This window comes from Bombina bombina, chromosome 3, assembly GCF_027579735.1.
Source record: "Bombina bombina isolate aBomBom1 chromosome 3, aBomBom1.pri, whole genome shotgun sequence".
NCBI lineage: Eukaryota > Metazoa > Chordata > Amphibia > Anura > Bombinatoridae > Bombina > Bombina bombina.
In genome coordinates, this window is record NC_069501.1 from 1,252,895,674 (window position 1) to 1,252,917,721 (window position 22,048).

Consider the following 22,048-nt stretch of genomic DNA (forward strand, 5'->3'; position numbering starts at 1 on the left):
GAGTGAAAAAGTGGCTGTTCTATGCCATATAGCCACACAAACAAACCGCCTTCATGCTCCTCTCCTCGGAGCTTCCATAACACGTAGCGGTGATGTCACAACGAGGGTGTGTCTGCAGCCATACACACCTCTTCTCCAGTTGGTAGAATCTCGATCTCTCTGCACAAATCACAATAGAGCCCGTCCTGGCTCAAATATTGTAGTAACGAAGGACTGTAGTTTAGTGCAAACACATAGGTAGATCAGCAAGCTGAGAGCAGAGCATGGTTATCTCAACTTAGGCAGTGAACTCAGTTCAATAAGAACTTGCTTGGCAGGGTAAATCCGATCCCATCTCTCAGATGACTCCTGGATATTCGGAAAGCACTTCCCACCAGCCTTTCAGGACACTGCAGACTTACAGACCTCACACTATGCAAAGTCAAATGTCCCAATTTTCTAAGACAATAATGGACACAGATGTTAGCAGTGTCCACATACAAGCAGCACATTCAGTGTCCGGTTAAACACACTTGGTGCCAACGTCATGAGCGTTTCACCCCCACAGCTCTCGTGTGTGCCAGGGGCGTCCTCAGGGCATGATTAGTAACTCAGAACCACCTCCTTTTATAGCACCTGTCTGTGCTCAGGTGATCTGCCTCTTAGTTACTTAAAGTGAACTCACATACTATGTTACAACTTATACATATGCAAAGAGCAAAGTTATACCCAGATTAAACACATATTATAGACAAATAGCTTAAGTAGCAGCAACATTATTCCTAGTGCAAGGCTATACAGCTAAATGTCTATCAACTGCTGACACATTTATCACAAAGTGAAATGGCACTCACTCTCATAAATTCAAAGATTAGAAAAAACATAATTTATGTAAGAACTTACCTGATAAATTCATTTCCTTCATATTAGCAAGAGTCCATGAGCTAGTGACGTATGGGATATACATTCCTACCAGGAGGGGCAAAGTTTCCCAAACCTTAAAATGCCTATAAATACACCCCTCACCACACCCACAAATCAGTTTAACGAATAGCCAAGAAGTGGGGTGATAAGAAAGGAGTGAAAGCATCTAAAATAAGGAATTAGAATAATTGTGCTTTATACAAACAAAATCATAACCACCACAAAAAGGGTGGGTCTCATGGACTCTTGCCAGTATGAAAGAAATGAATTTATCAGGTAAGTTCTTACATAAATTATGTTTTCTTTCATGTAATTAGCAAGAGTCCATGAGCTAGTGACATATGGGATAGCAGATACCCAAGATGTGGAACTTCCACGCAAGAGTCACTAGAGAGGGAGGGATAAAATAAAGACAGCCAATTCCGCTGAAAAAATAATCCACAACCCAAATCAAAAAGTTTTAATCTTATAATGAAAAAAACTGAAATTATAAGCAGAAGAATCAAACTGAAACAGCTGCCTGAAGTACTTTTCCACCAAAAACTGCTTCAGAAGAAGAGAAAACATAAAAATGGTAGAATTTAGTAAAAGAATGCAAAGAAGACCAAGTTGCTGCTTTGCAAGTCTGATCAACAGAAGCTTCATTCCTAAAAGCCCAGGAAGTAGAAACTGACCTAGTAGAATGAGCCGTAATCCTTTGAGGTGGGGACTTACCTGACTCTACATAAGCATGATGAATCAAAGACTTTAACCAAGACGCCAAAGAAATGGCAGAAGCCTTCTGACCTTTCCTAGAACCAGAAAAGATAACAAATAGACTAGAAGTATTTCTGAAATCTTTAGTAGCTGCTTCAACATAATATTTCAAAGCTCTTACTACATTAAAATAATGTAAAGATCTCTCCAGAGAATTCTTAGAATTAGGACACAATGAAGGGACAACAATTTCTCTACCAATGTTGTTAGAATTCACAACTTTAGGTAAAAATTTAAATTAAGTCCGCAACACCGCCTTATCCTGATGAAAAATCAGAAAAGGAGAATCACAAGAAAGAGCAGATAATTCAGAAACTCTTCTAGCAGAAGAGATGGCCAAAAGGAACAAAACTTTCCAGGAAAGTAATTTAATATCCAGAGAATGCATAGGTTCAAACGGAGGAGCCTGTAAAGCCCTCAGAACCAAATTGAGACTCCAAGGAGGAGAAATTGACTTAATGACAGGCTTGATTTGAACCAAAGCCTGTACAAAATAATGAATATCAGGATGATTGGCAATCTTTCTGTGAAAAAGAACCGAAAGAGCAGAGATTTGACCTTTCAAGGAACTTGCAGACAAACCCTTATCCAAACCATCTTGAAGAAATTGTAAGATTCTAGGAATTCTAAAAGAATGCCAAGAAAATTTATGTGAAGAACACCAAGAAATGTAAGTCTTCCAGACTCGGTAATAGATCTTCCTAGACACAGATTTACAAGCCTTTAACATAGTATTAATCACTGAATCAGAGAAATCTCTATGACTAAGTATTAAGCGTTCAACCTCCATACCTTCAAATTTAATGATTTGAGATCCTAATAGAAAAATGAGCCTTGAGATAGAAGGTCTGGCCTTAACGGAAGTGTCCAAGGTTGGCAACTTGCCATCCGAACGAGATCCGCATACCAAAACCTGTGTGGCCATGCTGGAGCCACCAGCAGTACAAACGAACGCTCCATTAGGATTTTGGAAATCACTTTTGGAAGAAGAACTAGAGGCGGAAAGATATAAGCAGGTTGATAATTCCAAGGAATTAACAACGCGTCCACCGCTTCCGCCTGAGGATCCCTGGATCTGGACAGATACCTGGGAAGTTTCTTGTTTAGATGAGAGGCCATCAGATCTATTTCTGGAAGCCCCCAGATTTGAACAATCTGAAGAAATACCTCTGGGTGAAGAGACCATTCGCCCGGATGTAACATCTGGCGACTGAGATAATCCGCTTCCCAATTGTCTATACCTGGGATGTGAACCGCAGAAATTAGACAGGAGCTGGATTCCACCCATACAAGTATCCAAGATACGTCTTTCATAGCCTGAGGACTGTGAGTCCCCCCTTGATGATTGACATATGCCACTGTTCTGACATTGTCTGTCTGAAAACAAATAAACGATTCTCTCTTCAGAAGAGGCCAGAACTGAAGAGCTCTGAAAATCACATGGAGTTCCAAAATATTGATTGGTAATCTCGCCTCTTGAGATTCCCAAACCCCCTGCGCTGTCAGAGATCCCCATACAGCTCCCCAACCTGAAAGAATCCCATCTGTTGAGATCACAGTCCAGGTTGGACGAACAAAAGAGGCCCCTTGAACTAACCGATGGTGATCCAACCACCAAGTCAGGGAAGAACGAACATTGGGATTTAAGGATATTAATTGTGATATCCTTGAATAATCCCTGCACCATTGATTCAGCATACAAAGCTGGAGAGGTCTCATGTGAAAACGAGCAAAAGGGAAAGATTGAGATTGAGAGGTTTTGACAAGCTGAAACCAATATCAGACGTCTCTTTTCTGTAAAAGACAAAGTCATGGACACTGAATCTATTTGGAAACCTAAAAAGGTTACCCTTGTCTGAGGAATCAAGGAACACTTTGGTAAATTGATCCTCCAACCATGTCTTGAAGAAACAACACAAGTTGATTCGTGTGAGATTCTGCAGAATGTAAAGACTGAGCAACTACCAAGATATCGTCCAAATAAGGAAATACCGCAATACCCTGATTACAGAGAGAAGGGCACCAAGAACCTTCGAAACGATCCTTGGGGCTGTTGCTAGACCAAAAGGAAGAGCAACAAACTGGTAATGCTTGTCTAGAAAAGAGAATCTCAGGAACTGATAGAGATCTGGATGAATTGGAATATGAAGATATGCATCCTGCAAGTCTATTGTGGACATATAATGCCCTTGCTGAACAAAAGGCAGAATAGTCCTTATAGCCCCCATCTTGAATGTTGGTATCCTTACATAACGATTCAATATTTTTAGATCCAGAACTGGTCTGAAAGAATTCTCTTTCTTTGGAACAATGAACAGATTTAAATAAAAACCCAGGCCCCGTTCCAGAACTGGAACTGACATAATTACCCCAGCTGACTCCAGATCTGAAACACATTTCAGAAACGCTTGAGCCTTCACTGGGTTTACTGGAATGCGTGAAAGAAAAAAATCTTCTCACAGGCGGTCTTACCTTGAAACCTATTCTGTACCCTTGTGAAACAATGTTCTAAATCCAAAGACTTTGAATCGAATTGATCCAAACATCTTTGAAAAATCTTAGCCTGCCCCCTACCAGCTGAGCTGGAATGAGAGCCGCACCTTCATGCAGATTTGGGAGCTGGTTTTGACTTTCTAAAAGGCTTGGATTTATTCCAGACTGGAGAAGGTTTCCAAACGGAAACTGTTCCTTTAGAGGAAGGGTCAGGCTTTTGTTCCTTATTCTGACGAAAGGAACGAAAACGATTAGCAGCCCTATATTTACCTTTAGATTTTTTATCCTGAGGTAAAAAGGCTCCCTTCCCCCAGTAACAGTTGAAATTATTGAGTCTAACTGAGAACCAAACAATTTATTACCTTGGAAAGAAAGAGAAAGCAACGTTCACTTAGAAGTCATATCTGCATTCCAAGATTTAAGCCATAAAGCTCTTCTAGCTAAAATAGCTAAAGACATATACCTGACATCAATTCTAATGATATCGAAAATGGCATCACACATAAAGATATTAGCATGTTGAAGGAGTTTAACAATGCTATAAACATTATGGTCTAACACTTGTTGCGCTAAAGCCTCCAACCAGAAAGTTGAAGCTGCAGCAACATCAGCCAAAGAAATAGCAGGTCTAAGAAGATTAACTGAACATAAATAAGCCTTCCTTAGAAAGGATTCAAGCTTCCTATCTAAAGGATCCTTAAACGAAGTACTATCTGCCGTAGGAATAGTAGTACGTTTAGTAAGAGTAGAAATAGCCCCATCAACTTTGGGGATTTTATCCCAAAACTCTAATCCATCAGATGGCAAAGGGTATAATTTCTTAAACCTTGGAGAAGGAGTAAATGAATTACCCAGACTATTCCATTCCCTAGAAATTACTTCTGAAATAGTATCAGGAACTGGAAAAACTTCTGGAATAACCACAGGAGGTTTAAAAACTGCATTTAAACGCTTAGTAGTTCTAATATCAAGAGGACTAGACTCCTCCATATCTAAAGCAATCAACACTTCCTTAAGTAAAGAACGAATAAACTCCATCTTAAACAAATATGAAGATTTATCAGTGTCAATATCTGAGGTAGAATCTTCTGAATCAGATAGATCCACATCAGAAATAGATAAGTCAGAATGATGGCGGTCATTTAAAAATTCATCTGAAATATGTGAAGTTTTAAAAGACCTCTTACGTTTAGCAGAAGGAGGAATAACAGACAGAGCCTTCCGAATAGATTTAGAAACAAATTCTTTAACACTAACAGGAACATCCTGAACATTAGATGTTGAAGGAACAACAACAGGTAATGGATTATTACTAATGGAAATACTATCTGCGTTTGAAAGCTTATCATGACAAGTATCACAAACAACAGCCGGAGGAACAGTTACCAAAAGTTTACAACAAATGCACTTAGCTTTGGTAAAACCGACATCAGGCAGCGTCTTTCCAGAAGTAGATTCTGATCCAGGGTCAGGTAGAGACATCTTGCAATATGTAAAAGAAAAAACAACATATAAAGCAAAATTATCAAATTCCTTAAATGGCAGTTTCAGGAATGGGAAAAAATGCAAAATGAACAAGCTTCTAGTAACCAGAAGCAACTGAATAGTGAGACTGAAATAGTGTGAAAAAAACTGGCGCCAAGAATGATGCCCATATTTTTGGCGCCAAGTATAACGCCCACACATTTTGGCGCCAAGAATGACGCCCATATTTTTTGGCAACAAAAAAACGTCCGCAATACACATACGTAAAAAATGACGCAATTACGTAAAAATTTCCGGTGCCAACTATGACGCCGGAAATGACGACATTTTTTGCGCCAAAAAAGTCTCGCGTCAAAAATGACGCAATAAATTGAAGCATTTTCTGCACCCGCGAGCCTAACAGCCCGCAATTTTTTGAAAAAAGTCAATTGAAAATTTAAGGTAAGAAAAATGAAATTTATATGCATTTTCCCAAAAAATGAAACTGACAGTCTGAATGAAGGAATACTGATTATCCTGAATCATGGCAAATATAAGTTTAAACACATATATTTAGAACTTTACATATAAAGTGCCCAACCATAGCTTTGAGTGTCATAAATAGAAATAAGACTTACTTACCCTAAGACACTCATCTACATAAAGTAGATAGCCAAACCAGTACTGAAACGAGAATCAGTAGAGGTAATGGTATATAAGAGTATATCGTCGATCTGAAAAGGGAGGTAGGAGAAGAAATCTCTACGACCGATAACAGAGAACCTATGAAATAGATCCCCTAGAGGAAGACTATTGTATTCAAATAGGCAATACTCTGTCACATCCCTCTGACATTCACTGCACTCTGAGAGGAAAACCGGGCTTCAGCCTGCTGCGAAGCACATATCAACGTAGAATCAAGCACAAACTTACTTCACCACCTCCATGGGAGGCAAAGTTTGTAAAACTGAATTGTGGGTGTGGTGAGGGGTGTATTTATAGGTCTTTTAAGGTTTGGGAAACTTTGCCCCTCCTGGTAGGAATGTATATACCATACGTCACTAGCTCATGGACTCTTGCTAATTACATGAAAGAAAGGAATTACTGCCATCATTCAGAGAAATAAAAGGTCAATAGCTAATAAAGAAAAGGGAAAAAGAAAAGGAAAAAGAAAAAATGTGTGTCTCAGAATGCAAGTTATTAACACATTATAAAAAACATGCATATTCACGCCTTTCATTTAGGCCTGAAGGGAATCTAGGCCCCAACCTAAAAATCCATTTGGCTTCTTTTTGAAGCAGAACTTTATTGTTATCACCACCTCTTCCAGAAGAGATGCCATTATCAATTATTATAAAAGTAAGGGAATGTGCATCAGCATTGTGTGCACATGCAAAATGTTTTGCCACGTTAGTGTCCCTTAATTTTATAATGTCGTCTCTATGTTCTTGTACCCAGTCCTTCATGGACCTTTTGGTTTTACCAACATAGAAGACCGGGCACGAACACCGTAAGAGATAAATGACCCCTGTGGAGTTACAGTTAAAGAAATATCTGATGTCATAGCGTTTTCGACCATCTACAGAGAAAGTTTTAGTGCTATCCATATAAACACAATGGCCGGAGGGAAAGCTTCCCTTAATTCCTTTATTTTTACGAAGCCAATCTGAGCTTGATGGCCCTTTGATAAATTGGCTTTTCACCAACTTATCTTTTAGACTAATAGCCTTTCTTGCAGCCATGGACAGTACCTTTCCTACTACTTCACCTACTTTCTCATCCATTAGCAGAAGATACCAGTTATTCTTAATAATTGACCTAATGTTCTCCCATTGTTTGTTGTATCTGGTAATATACCTTATACTATTAGACATGGGTTTCTCCTTTTTATAAAGGATATCATCTCTTGACTGCTTTCTTGCTTTCCAAAAAGCTTTTTAATACAGTTTTGGGAATATCCTCTTTTCAGGAAACGTTCCCTCATCAAAGAGGCATGGTAGTCAAAGCTCTTAAGGGAAGAGCAGTTCCTTTTTAAACGCAGAAACTGGCCATAGGGAACACCTTTCTTAATAGGTGTTCCCTATCTTTCACGGACCATATATAGAACATATAATTATTAAAACTAGGAGATTAAAAGTATAAAAAAAATTAGGCATTTAAATAAAAATATACAGTGGGGCAAAAAAGTATTTAGTCAGCCACCAATTGTGCAAGTTCTCCCACTTAAGAAGATGAGAGAGGCCTGTAATTTTCATCATAGGTATACCTCAACTATAAGAGACAAAATGTGGAAACAAATCCAGACAATCACATTGTCTGATTTGGAAATAATTTATTTGCAAATTATGGTGGAAAATAAGTATTTGGTCAATATCAAAAGTTCATCTCAATACTTTGTTATATATCCTTTGTTGGCAATGACAGAGGTCAAATGTTTTCTGTAAGTCTTCACAAGATTGTCACACACTGTTGCTGGTATGTTGGCCCATTCCTGCATGCAGATCTCCTCTAGAGCAGTGATGTTTTGGGGCTGTCACAGACTTTCAACTCCCTCCAAAGGTTTTCTATGGGATTAAGATCTGGAGACTGGCTAGGCCACTCCAGGACCTTGAAATGCTTCTTACGAAGCCACTCCTTCATTGCCCGGGCAGTGTGTTTGGGATCATTATCATGCTGAAAGACCCAGCCACGTTTCATCTTCAATGCCCTTGCTGATGGAAGGAGGTTTGCACTCAAAATCTCACGATACATGGCCCCATTCATTCTTTCATGTACACGAATCAGTCGACCTGTTCCCTTTGCAGAGAAACAGTCCCAAACATGATGTTGCCACCCCCATACTTCACAGTAGGTATAGTGTTCTTTGGTTGCAACTCAGCATTCTCTCTCCTCCAAACACGACTAGTTGTTTCTACCAAACAGTTCTACTTTGGTTTCATCTGACCATATGACATTCCCCCAATCCGCTTCTGGATCATCCAAATGCTCTCTAGCATACTTCAGACGGGCCCGGACATGTACTGGCTTAAGCAGGGGGACACGTCTGGCACTGCAGGATCTAATTCCCTGGCGGTGTAGTGTGTTACTGATGGTAGCCTTTGTTACGTTGGTCCCAGCTCTCTGCAGGTCATTCACTAGGTCCCCCCGTGTGGTTCTGGGATGTTTACTCACCGTTCTTGTGATCATTTAGACCCCACGGGGTGAGATCTTGCGTGGAGCCCCAGATCGAAGGAGATTATCAGTGGTCTTGTATGTCTTCCATTTTCTAATTATTGCTCCCACAGTTGATTTCTTCACACCAAGCTGCTTGCCTATTGCAGATTCAGTCTTCCCAGCCTGGTGCAGGTCTACAATTTTGTTTCTGGTGTCCTTTGACAGCTCTTTGGTCTTCACCATAGTGGAGTTTGGAGTGTGACTGTTTGAGGTTGTGGACAGGTGTCTTTTATACTGATAACAAGTTCAAACAGGTGCCATTAATACAGGTAATGAGTGGAGGACAGAGGATCCTCTTAAAGAAGAAGATACAGGTTTGTGAGAGCCAGAAATCTTTCTTGTTTGTAGGTGACCAAATACTTATTTTCCACCATAATTTGCAAATAAATTATTTCCAAATCAGACAATGTGATTGTCTGGATTTGTTTCCACATTTTGTCTCTTATAGTTGAGGTATACCTATGATGAAAATTACAGGTCTCTCTCATCTTCTTAAGTGGGAGAACTTGCACAATTGGTGGCTGACTAAATACTTTTTTGCCCCACTGTATATAAGAACTGTATTTACTGTAGCAGTATTGATAGTGAGACTGCATTTCTGGTTATCTGCTGCCCCCTCGTGGATTAAAACTGGTATGACAGCCAAACGAGTTGACTGTTTAAAACATATGCCAAGCCAAATAGCCTATGAGATCTTCAGATCTGAGAGCGAATCAGGGACAAGCATCCGAGGGCCTATCAAAATCTTGTGGGAATGATTAGAAAAAAGAAGAAGGGGCTATATCTTTGATAAGCACCCACACACAATAGACAAAGGACACACAGACTCAAAGAAGCATAAGTTTTTGGAGAGGAAAATACACAGGCTTTGTGCCAAGTATATTCTCTGCCATTTTGAGACACTTTCTTGAACAAAGGAAGATTAACAATTTTGAGGCCTGTACCTTTGCGCATTGTGGATAAATCCTTCCTAGATGACTCACAAGAAGAAACTGAACATTCATATGGTTATTTTGTAAAGTATAAGATATATATATATATATATATATATATATATATTTAAATCAAAAAGGTATCTTGTTGCTACAGTTAAATTGCAGCTAATGATTTAAATATCATATTTGGTGTTTTAAGTTATATCCATAATCCTGTTTAGTTTTAAATAGTCACAAATGTTAATAATTTTATGTGCTAGATAAAGGTCTTATATATTTCATATCACTAAGTCAGGCTTATTATTGATAACCTCTTATTTAGCTACAATAAGGCAAATTCTAATATATATATATATTTTTGCACCTTTTCAGAATAGCAACCTTTTTTTTCAGTCATGCGATTGCTATTGAGAAGCAGTGCATTGATTAAAATAGCCATGTCCGCTTGTGTTGCAGCAAAGATATGCAAGCCAAGCAAGCTGAAATTAATCAGTTTAACCAGACTTGAGCTATCGAGCAGCTTGCAAAGGAACAAGATCTTCCCGTCTATAAATCAGTCCAGATTGGAATGCATAGAAAGAACTGTTTGCAGAAAAATGCAAGTAAAGTCTGTGTTGTGTGATTATTTTATTAGGTTTATAATGCTGTTTGGCATTTAAAGTCTTCATTTCAAAGCTTTAAAAATAATGTATTAGGTGTTACTTATGCCAATTTTGAGAGGGGCCTGAAACCTAACTCCCTCACTTTCCATTGACTTACATTATAAACTGGGTTTCAATTTACAACAGTTTCGATTTACAACCATTCCTTCTGGAACCTAACCCCAGCATAAACTGAGAGCTACCTGTATATATAATTATATATACAGGTGGCCCTCATTTTACAACGGTTCAATTTACACCGTTTCAGAATAACAACCTTTTTATCCTTGTGACTGCTATTGAAAAGCATTGAGAAGCAGTGCATTTATTAAAATAGCCAGTAGGTGGAGCTGTCCGCTTGTGTTGCAGCAAAGCCAAGCAAGCTGAAATTAATCAGTTTAACCAGACCTGAGCTATCGAGCAGATTTCAAAGGAACAAGATCTTCCCGTCTATAAATCAGTCCAGATTGGCATGCATAGAAAGAACTGTTTGCAGAAAAATGCAAGTGAAGTCTGTGTTGTGTGATTATTTTATTAGGTTTATAATGCAGTTTAGCAAATGTTTTTGTTCATTTAACTTAGTTTAATTATATATTCTGTGTTGTGTGATTATTTTTATTAGGTTTATAATGCTATTTAGCATTTAAAGTCTTCATTTCAAAGCTTTAAAAATAATGTATTAGGTTCCAGGCGCCTCTCAAAATTGTCATAAGTAACACCTATCTCCCTCACTTCCCATTGACTTACATTATAAACTGGGTTTCAATTTACAACCATTCCTTCTGGAACCTAACCCTGAGGGATAGATATATAGATATATCCCTCAGGGTTAGGTTCCAGAAGGAATGGTTGTAAATTGAAACCCAGTTTATAATGTAAGTCAATGGGAAGTGAGGGAGATAGGTGTTACTTATGACAATTTTGAGAGGCCCCTGGAACCTAATACATTATTTTTAAAGCTTTGAAATGAAGACTTTAATATGCATGGGGTTTATGGCACATTATGGCCAATAAGGTCAATGGTGTAATTACAGCTTTACTTTTTGATTGTGGAAGTGTTTGCCTGATAGAGTATATTGAACATATGATAATTGGGTTTCTGATCGTTGTGACATGTATTTACAGATGTGTGGAGTTCGATTGTACATCTTTGACCTTCTCTATGATTTGTAGTCTGCTACAGCTTAAGTGTAATTTTAATCGTAACTTTATTAATTCTAGCGCTTAATTTCCATCATGCGTGTATATTCTAGTGCTGTAGAGCATATGTGTGACTTGTGGCTAAAGGTCACTATGGCAACGGTAAACAATCCCGGTGATTGGCCGATTGCCCCCCACGTGAGAGGCCTGCGTAGTTCTGAGTTCCGGGTTCTCTACCCGGCGTTGTATACCGATGCGGCAGTGAACGGCTCCTGAGTCTGTGGGTTATGTTTTATTTCTGGTGAGTTTAAAACTGGCGATTTGACTCTGTTCTTTAGCATCTTTAACTCTCTATGGAGTATCAAAGGGCAGTATGAATGATTGAATGGTAACTCTCATTATACTTATCAAGTGATCTGCTTGTTTTTCACGCTCGTTTCCATTGCATCACAGTTTCCCTAATGCGCACTTGGGCTGTCACTGTTTTGTCAGAGCCAGCATGGCTCATCTTTAAATATGTTTATACGATAGCACATATTTTATATGGTAAACACTTGTTGTGTACAGTGTGACTCAATGGTCACCATGGTTACCAATTTGGCGTTTTTTTTTTCTAATTGAGGGGAGGGGTTTGGGTTACACAGTGTATAAAGTCACTCTTGTTTGTTAAACACATTGTCTGAGGAAGGGGATTTTTTGTCCTCGAAACGTCACAATTTTTCAGTAAATTATTTCACTAAAAAGACCAGCGAGTGCAAGTTTGTTTCTTCTTTTCTTTTTGGTGTTTACAGAGAAACAGCTTTGCGGAAGCCGAAAAAGGTGAATATATGCTGAGAACCCTATGGTAACGGAGCGAAGCGCCTGTGGTGGGTTGACACACATTCATGATACATATATTCATGACCGACCGGGGATAAAGGTGACACAGCTTTGTACTTGAGCTAACTTTGAAACAGGTAATATGGCTACTTGCCGTTAAATCACATTATATATCCTCTGTGAAGTGGTGATGCTTTAAGATTTGCCTGCACTTGTTTGGAAATCAGAGGGTGTAATGGACTGCCTTTAATTAGGCGTGATTATATGGAAACCTGTATAATAGTTTGCCTTGGAAGCTAAAACCGCAATACCAAAATAAGCCCATATTATGGATTACAAATACAGCTTTAAACGCTGTGGTTCCTTATATGAACTAATAATGTTGGCTTGATGTTGGCTTGCAGCATGTGTGTTCTTGCCTGGATAAGAATGAGATCTCAAAGTTAAACACCAAGATAAAGTCTGATCAGGACTAACGTTGCCCAATTTTTATCCACTAAGTTGGAACCTTATTTAAAAGACAATACAATGGACATATGAAATAGCAATACAATAAGCTCTTTGTCTCTATGTTCCTTTTTTGCAGACAACTGATAGATAATTAAATGTTGTCAATTGTCATAATAAATACTCTATATGCAATGGTTGTGGGCCAACTCTTTAATCCTCTTTCTTTCCTTTTTGTCGAATGTGGGGAATATTTATGATAGAGGTATAGTATAGTGCTGGATAATAGTGGTCTCTTTTTCCATAAAACAATTAATTTTAATTATTACCACTATCGTGCACCATTACAAATGTATCTCTATTTAGGGAACATTATGTTTTGTTTATGACTCAAATATATTATACCAGTGGTGCTGATGTATATATATATTTTTTAGACTGCCTTATTGTAGCTAAATAAGAGGTTATTTCAGCTCAGATAAATTGGCATATCAATTGGATGAAGTATCTTGGTATATTAGGAAAAAAGAGGGCGCCACGTAGCGTGATACTGTTGTTACAGGCTCAGAGAGACAAAGTATTCAGAAAGGCTTACCGAAAAGCTCTGCACCGTTCTGTGACCGGTACTATCAGGCAGACTAACACTCTCAGTGGTTAGCACACTGGGTGGCCTCAGGTGTAATGCAGGCAGGTGGATCTCAGCGTTGCTTGATTGAAGTAACTCCACGGCTGTGCAGCACGTATACTGCAGATTCCAGTGGGTATTAGAATAAAAAACCTCTCCAGGTTATATAAATAAAAGTATGGGACAACTTCCGTATAATAAAGTTAAAATCTTTAATCCATACAAGATTTGCTACGCGTTTCTAGACCAATGGTCTTTTTCTCAGGCATAAAAACAAATGGGGAATATTTATGATAGAGGTATAGTATAGTGCTGGATAATAGTGGTCTCTTTTTCCATAAAACAATTAATTTTAATTATTACCACCATCGTGCACCATTACAAATGTATCTCTATTTAGGGAACATTATGTTTTGTTTATGACTCAAATATATTATACCAGTGGTGCTGATATATATATATATATATATTTTTTTTTTTTAGACTGCCTTATTGTAGCTAAATAAGAGGTTATTTCAGCTCAGATAAATTGGCATATCAATTGGATGAAGTATCTTGGTATATTGTTTATCTAAACACTGAAGTTAGCGGTCCATATTCTGGTATTTTATTGTGGTATTTTAATGCGATTCATTGTGAGTAAGTTTTATTTTAAAGGTATATTTTTTATGATCTATTGTATAGAATATTGTAACTGAATAAGCGTGCATAGTTGATTCAAAGCTAGTCTCTATGCAAGATCGGTGTGAATGGCATTTTCCCTAACAATGTGTTAGTAAAAATGCCATTCACACCGATATGTTCTATATAATTGGACATCAAACTATTTTTTATATATGCCTATGCAAAAAGTTTCCAAAGTGAGAACCCTCGAGCCTTATCTCTGCGCAGAGAAAGAACATTTCAGAACCCCTACGGATCCATCTGGAAAAGCCGAGTTCCAAGAGCCGCCATTGGCTGGAGAACTGCACGTGATTGAGGTAACACACGTGACACGGAAGTATCTGAGACTGGCAACGCTGAAACACAAGTGGAGCAGCAGACTGAGTGAAAGGTGTGTGATTAAAAACACCAAAAATACAGGTAAGAGACAGAGCAACGTCTGAAGAGTACAGTAAGTGTTTAACACTGAAAATCTGGGACATTATCGCAAAATAAGGAAAGGTACCCTATTAACCTCCTGTTTTAAGCCAATATTCCCTTACACCCGCATAGTGGGAGTTCCGACTGAGACATATACATCGTCAGACCTGCCGTAAGGGACAAAATTTGCTTATCCAACAGACTGCTTTTTAAAATATCTGTACCATTAATGTAAAGTGGGATTTGATTATTACCTTCCACCTAAAATTAACATAGGTGCCACTGTACTTTTATAACCATACAACGTTATTATGATGGTGGTTTTATAGATAGCAATATATTTTTAATAGCATTTAGGTTTTAACTTATTTTTGCAAAGAGATATATGAATATTTGTTCAGACTAACCTATATTTGTGGTATTGCATCATCAACATAAAGTTAGAACATATTTTTAAGTGTGACCGGTCACTATAATACAACACACTTAGTCTATAATAATTGTTCATCAAGTATATGGCATTTTATGAATAAAATCTTTTTTAATTATATTCACATATTTTGGTTGTGGTCATTTTTAAGCTTACTTAGCGCTGTCCATACTCCCTTTTTTTCTTATTTTATTCTACAGCAACACAACAGAAATGTCTTAAAACTATAAGGTGTTGACTGTCAAAAGTAACAATAAACCAATGCAATTTGTGCATTAAAGATTTTTTATTTGGACCCTTCAGCATCACAAAACAGACCAGACACAGAAGATTTGCAATAAGTGACTCCTCAGTCTGACCCCAATCATAATCAACACAGACACCTGAGCTCACTGGAACCCCAAACCAGACTAACCACAAACAGAAACAGGAGACCAATCCATAATACAAGGTCACTGTCCAAAGTGCTGATCCCCCAAAAATATATTGCCCCCAAAATGCATCTGTATATACTCTGTCTCTTGCAATGAAACCTCCAAATCAGTAACTCACAAACCAGAGACCTGAACTCACTAAATACACTGAGCCCTAATCGGTTAAAAACACACAGTCACTACTACAGAATAAGCTGACCCCCAAGTAAACACTAGCCATGCATTCAGATGCCCCAAGTAAACACTAGCCATGCATTCAGATGCCCCAAGTAAACACTAGCCATGCATTCAGATGCCCCAAGTAAACACGAGTCATGCATTCAGATGCCCCAAGTAAAGACTAGCCATGCATTCAAATACCCCAAGTGAGCACTAGCCATGCATTCAGATGCCCCAAGTAAACACGAGTCATGCATTCAGATGCCCCAAGTAAACACTAGCCCTTCATTCAGAAGCCCCAAGTAAAGAATAGCCATGCATTCAGATGCCCCAAGTAAAGACTAGCCATGCATTCAGATGCCCCAAGTAAACACTAGCCATGCATTCAGATGCCCCAAGTAAACACTAGCCATTCATTCAGATGCCACAAGTAAATACTAGCCATGCATTCAGATGCCCCAAGTAAACACTAGCCATGCATTCAGATGCCCCAAGTAAACACTAGCCATACATTCAGATGCCCCAAGTAAACACTAGCCATACATTCAGATGCCCCAAGTAAACACTAGCCATACATTCAGATGCCCCAAGTAAACACTAGCCATTCATTCAGATGCCACAAGTAAACACTAGCCATGCATTCAGATGCCCCAAGTAAACACTAGCCATGCATTCAGATGCCCCAAGTAAACACTAGCCATACATTCAGATGCCCCAAGTAAACACTAGCCATACATTCAGATGCCCCAAGTAAACACTAGCCATACATTCAGATGCCCCAAGTAAACACTAGCCATACATTCAGATGCCCCAAGTAAACACTAGCCATTCATTCAGATGCCACAAGTAAACACTAGCCATGCATTCAGATGCCCCAAGTAAACACTAGCCATTCATTCAGATGCCACAAGTAAACACTAGCCATACATTCAGATGCCTTAATTAAAGACCAGCCATACATTCAGGTGCCCCAAGTAAACACTAGCCATACATTCAGATGCCCCAAGTAAACACTAGCCATGCATTCAGATGCCCCAAGTAAACACTAGCCATTCATTCAGATGCCCCAAGTAAACACTAGCCATACATTCAGATGCCCCAAGTAAACACTAGCCATTCATTCAGATGCCACAAGTAAACACTAGCCATGCATTCAGATGCCCCAAGTAAACACTAGCCATTCATTCAGATGCCACAAGTAAACACTAGCCATACATTCAGATGCCTTAATTAAAGACCAGCCATACATTCAGGTGCCCCAAGTAAACACTAGCCATACATTCAGATGCCCCAAGTAAACACTAGCCATGCATTCAGATGCCCCAAGTAAACACTAGCCATTCATTCAGATGCCACAAGTAAACACTAGCCATACATTCAGATGCCTTAATTAAAGACCAGCCATACATTCAGGTGCCCCAAGTAAACACTAGCCATACATTCAGATGCCTTAATTAAAGACCAGCCATACATTCAGGTGCCCCAAGTAAACACTAGCCATACATTCAGATGCCCCAAGTAAACACTAGCCATACATTCAGATGCCCCAAGTAAACACTAGCCATGCATTCAGATGCCCCAAGTAAACACTAGCCATGCATTCAGATGCCCCAAGTAAACACTAGCCATACATTCAGATGCCCCAAGTAAACACTAGCCATACATTCAGATGCCCCAAGTAAACACTAGCCATACATTCAGATGCCCCAAGTAAACACTAGCCATTCATTCAGATGCCACAAGTAAACACTAGCCATGCATTCAGATGCCCCAAGTAAACACTAGCCATTCATTCAGATGCCACAAGTAAACACTAGCCATACATTCAGATGCCTTAATTAAAGACCAGCCATACATTCAGGTGCCCCAAGTAAACACTAGCCATACATTCAGATGCCTTAATTAAAGACCAGCCATACATTCAGGTGCCCCAAGTAAACACTAGCCATACATTCAGATGCCCCAAGTAAACACTAGCCATACATTCAGATGCCCCAAGTAAACACTAGCCATACATTCAGATGCCCCAAGTAAACACTAGCCATACATTCAGGTGCCCCAAGTAAACACTAGCCATACATTCAGATGCCCCAAGTAAACACTAGCCATACATTCAGATGCCCCAAGTAAACACTAGCCATGCATTCAGATGCCCCAAATAAACACTGATCCCCTAATCAAACTACTTCTGTATCACCTATCGCAATCACAAACTTACTGAATCCCTATCACACACAGACGCTGACCCCAAATAACACACTGGCTGAATCCCTATCACACTGAGACACTGACCCCCAATCCCACACTGACTGAATCCCTATCACACTGAGACACTGACCCCCAATCCCACACTGACTGAATCCCTATCACACTGAGACACTGACCCCCAATCCCACACTGTCTGAATCCCTATCACACTGAGACACTGACCCCCAATCCCACACTGTCTGAATCCCTATCAGAATTAGACACTGACCCCCAATCCCACACTGTCTGAATCCCTATCAGAATTAGACACTGACCCCACAATCACAAACTGACTGAATCCCTATCACACAGAAAAACTGACCGGCATCGCTCACTGACTGACTCCCCAGTTACACACACACACACACACAGACTGACCCAATCACTCCCACTGAAACTGACTCCCCAGTTACACACTAAGACTAACCCCCATCACTCACTGAAACTGACTGCCAAGTTACACACACACACAGACCCTTATCACTCAATGAAACTGACTCCCCAGTTACGCACACGCACACCCCCATCACTCACTGAAACTGACTCCCCAGTTACACAAACAGACTGACCCCCAGTTACACAAACAGACTGACCCTCTAGTTATACACAGACTGACCCTCTAGTTATACACAGACTGACCCTCTAGTTATACACAGACTGACCCTCTAGTTATACACAGACTGACCCCCCAGTTATACACACAGACTGACCCTCTAGTTATACACAGACTGACCCTCTAGTTATACACAGACTGACCCTCTAGTTATACACAGACTGACCCTCTAGTTATACACAGACTGACCCCCCAGTTATACACAGACTGACCCCCCAGTTATACACACAGACTGACCCCCAGTTATACACACAGACTGACCCCCAGTTATACACACAGACTGACCCCCTGTTATAAACACAGACTGACCCCCTGTTATACACACAGACTGACCCCCTGTTATACACACAGACTGACCCCCTGTTATACACACAGACTGACCCCCTGTTATACACACAGACTGACCCCCTGTTATACACACAGACTGACCCCCAGTTATACACACAGACTGACCCCCAGTTTTACACAGAATGACTCCCCTGTTATACAGACTGACCCCCAGTTATACACACAGGCTGACACCCACCCTGTTATAAACACAGACTGACCCCCCTGTTATACACACAGACTGACCCCCCTGTTATACACACAGACTGACCCCCTGTTATACACAGACTGACCCCCTGTAACACACAGAATGACTCCCCTGTTATACAGACTGACCCCCAGTTATACACACAGACTGACCCCCCCTGTTATACACACAGACTGACCCCCTGTTACACACAGAATGACTCCCCTGTTATACAGACTGACCCCCTGTAACACACAGAATGACTCCCCTGTTATACAGACTGACCCCCTGTTATACACAGACTGACCCCCTGTAACACACAGAATGACTCCCCTGTTATACAGACTGACCCCCAGTTATACACACAGACTGACCCCCCCTGTTATACACACAGACTGACCCCCTGTTACACACAGAATGACTCCCCTGTTATACAGACTGACCCCCTGTAACACACAGAATGACTCCCCTGTTATACAGACTGACCCCCTGTTATACACAGACTGACCCCCTGTTACACACAGACTGACTCCCCTGTTATACAGACTGACCCCCTGTTATACACAGACTGACCCCCTGTTACACACAGAATGACTCCCCTGTTATACAGACTAACCCCCTGTAACACACAGAATGACTCCCCTGTTATACAGACTGACCCCCTGTTATACACACAGACTGACCCCCCTGTTATACACACAGACTGACCCCCAGTTATACAGACTGACCCCCAGTTATACACACAGGCTGACACCCCCCCTGTTATACACACAGACTGACCCCCAGTTTTACACAGAATGACTCCCCTGTTATACAGACTGACCCCCAGTTATACACACAGGCTGACACCCCCCCTGTTATACACACAGACTGACCCCCAGTTTTACACAGAATGACTCCCCTGTTATACAGACTGACCCCCAGTTATACACACAGGCTGACACCCACCCTGTTATAAACACAGACTGACCCCCCTGTTATACACACAGGCTGACACCCACCCTGTTATAAACACAGACTGACCCCCCTGTTATACACACAGACTGACCCCCCTGTTATACACACAGACTGACCCCCCTGTTATACACACAGATTGACCACCAGTTTTACACAGAATGACTCCCCTGTTATACACTCAGTAATGTACCTGCAGCACATACACTGCCCCTGTACCAGAGTCCCCGGTGCGAGTGACTGAACTTAGCGGGTACCTGTGCTGCCGGGATGCCGTGCCCTGCTACCGGTGTTACTGTTGCTGCTCTCCCCGCTTCCTCCCTGCACGACTTGAGCTTCCCAACGTGATCAATGAACAGAGGAAAACATCCTGCCCCGGCCGTGATTGGTTATCTCTGGTCCTGCTTGGTGCACCCCCTGCTGGCAGCTATGTGCTAATGCCGGTGATTGTAACCCTTTTCTGTCCGAGTTACAGCAGCAGTAAGTACTGGTGTCCTGCTTAGAGCTGCAGTAACCTCTGCCTACCCACTATATAGTGACAGTAACCTCTGCATGCCCACTATATATTGACAGTAACCCCTGCCTGCCCAGTGTATAGCAACAGTAACTCCTGCCTGCCCAGTTATTAGTGACAGTAACCCCTGCCTGACCATCGTATAGCAACTGTAACTTCTGTCTGACCATTATATAGTGACAGTAACCCCTGCCTGCCCAGTGTATAGCAACAGTAACTCCTGTCTGCCCAGTTATTAGTGACAGTAACTCCTGCCTGCCCAGTGTATAGCAACTGTAACTTCTGTATGACCATTATAAAGGGACAGTAACACCTGCCTGCACAGTATATAGTGACAGTAACACCTGCCTGCCCATTATATAGTGACAGTAACACCTGCCTGCCCAGTGTATAGCAATTGTAACTCCTGTCTGACCAGTATATAGTGACAGTAACCCCTTCCTGCCCAGTATATAGTGACAGTAACCCCTGCCTGCCCAGTGTATAACTCCAGCCTGCGTAGTATATAGTGACAGTAACTTCTGCCTGCCCAGTATATAGTGACAGTAACTCCCGCCTGCCCAGTGTATAACAACAGTAACCCCTGCCTGACCAGTGTATAGTGACAGTAACTCCTGCCTGCCCAGTATATAGTGACAGTAACTCCCGCCTGCCCAGTGTATAACAACAGTAACCCCTGCCTGACCAGTGTATAGTGACAGTAACTCCTGCCTGCCCAGTATATAGTGACAGTAACCCCTGCCTGCCCAGCGTATAGCAACTGTAACTCCTGCCTGACCAGTATATAGTGACAGTAACCCCTGCCTGCCCAGCGTATAGCAACTGTAACTCCTGCCTGACCAGTATATAGTGACAGTAACCCCTGCCTGCCCAGCGTATAGCAACTGTAACTCCTGCCTGACCAGTATATAGTGACAGTAACTCCTGCCTGACCAGTGTATAGTGATAGTAACTCCTGCCTGCCCAGTATATAGTGAGAGCAACTCCTGCCTGCCCAGTGTATAGCAATTGTAATTGTAACTCCTTCCTGCCCAGTATATAGTGACAGTAACCCCTGCCTGCCCAGCGTATAGCAACTGTAACTCCTGCCTGACCAGTATATAGTGACAGTAACCCCTGCCTGCCCAGCGTATAGCAACTGTAACTCCTGCCTGCCCAGTATATAGTGACAGTAACCCCTGCCTGCCCAGTGTATAGTGATAGTAACTCCTACCTGACCAGTGTATAGTGACAGTAACTCCTGCCTGCCCAGTATATAGTGACAGTAACTCCTGCCTGCCCAGTGTATTGCAATTGTTACTCCTTCCTGCCCAGTATATAGTGATAATAACTCCTGCCTGCCCAGCGTATAGCAACAGTAACACCTACCTGCCCAGTATATAGTGACAGTAACTCCTGCCTGCCCAGTGTATAGCAACAGTAACCCCTGCCTGCCCAGTACATAGTGACAGTAACTCCTACCTGCCCAGTGTATAGCAACAGTAACCCCTGCCTGCCCAGTATATAGTGACAGTAACTCCTGCCTGCCCAGTATATAGTGACAGTAACTCCTACCTGCCCAGTGTATAGCAACAGTAACCCCTGCCTGCCCAGCGTATAGCAACAGTAACACCTGTCTGCCCAGTATATAGTGACAGTAACTCCTGCCTGCCCAGTATATAGTG

At 41.0% G+C, this 22,048-nt stretch overlaps 1 protein-coding gene across 1 annotated transcript in view; it reads right to left on the bottom strand.

Annotated features, from left to right (window-relative positions):
- Positions 1–20,241, bottom strand: part of ARAP1 (ArfGAP with RhoGAP domain, ankyrin repeat and PH domain 1) — an 860,101-nt gene extending 839,860 nt beyond the window's left edge. Inside the window, exon 1 of the mRNA XM_053708778.1 lies at positions 20,128–20,241. The gene's annotated coding sequence lies outside the window, so the exon portion shown is untranslated. The remainder of the gene's footprint in view (positions 1–20,127) is intronic.
- Positions 20,242–22,048: the final 1,807 nt, after the last annotated feature.